The sequence below is a fragment of the Aplysia californica genome, unplaced genomic scaffold, assembly GCF_000002075.1.
Source record: "Aplysia californica isolate F4 #8 unplaced genomic scaffold, AplCal3.0 scaffold00973, whole genome shotgun sequence".
NCBI classification, from domain to species: domain Eukaryota; kingdom Metazoa; phylum Mollusca; class Gastropoda; order Aplysiida; family Aplysiidae; genus Aplysia; species Aplysia californica.
In genome coordinates, this window is record NW_004798243.1 from 139,041 (window position 1) to 139,646 (window position 606).

A 606-nucleotide genomic window follows, 5' to 3' on the forward strand; every position below is an offset into this window, starting at 1 on the left:
CCGGACATTGATTTTGGACGTCCATAAATAGGGCACACCGACGGGTGAAAATGTTGCGACATCGATCCAGTACTAAATACCAATTCGGCTTCCAGCTATTTGTGAGGCAGCGTGGTGGAATCAGGCTCTCGTCAAATTTTGGGCATTTTGAGTTATTGGTATCATCTTAAAGCTTGTTCGCCTGTCTTTATTTGTATGAAAAAGGTATCTCTTTATCTGGAATACAAGTCGAGATATTTACGAAAGAAGAAGGTGGGGGTCACTTGTTTTCAGAGGTAAAATTAGTGAGAAAATGGCTGCCAAGGGTTAGTTATTTCCTTAGCTTAAGAGTCCGTGGTAACTAAAAATTTACATTTTTTGTGCCTTTAATCAACGTTTTTAAGAAAAATACACACAGAAATGATTTCAGTAATGGGCGTGAAAGGTGTTGAGCCAAAAAACAAAAATTTAATAAAAATTCACAAACCTGCGGGAAAATGCAAGTTTCTTCCTTTTGATTATTCTGACGAGAGCCTGATTCCACCACGCTGCCTCACATTTTGAGGTGAAATCAGGGCAGTTCTTAAGGGTACAAAAACAACAACAACAACAACAACAACAACAACC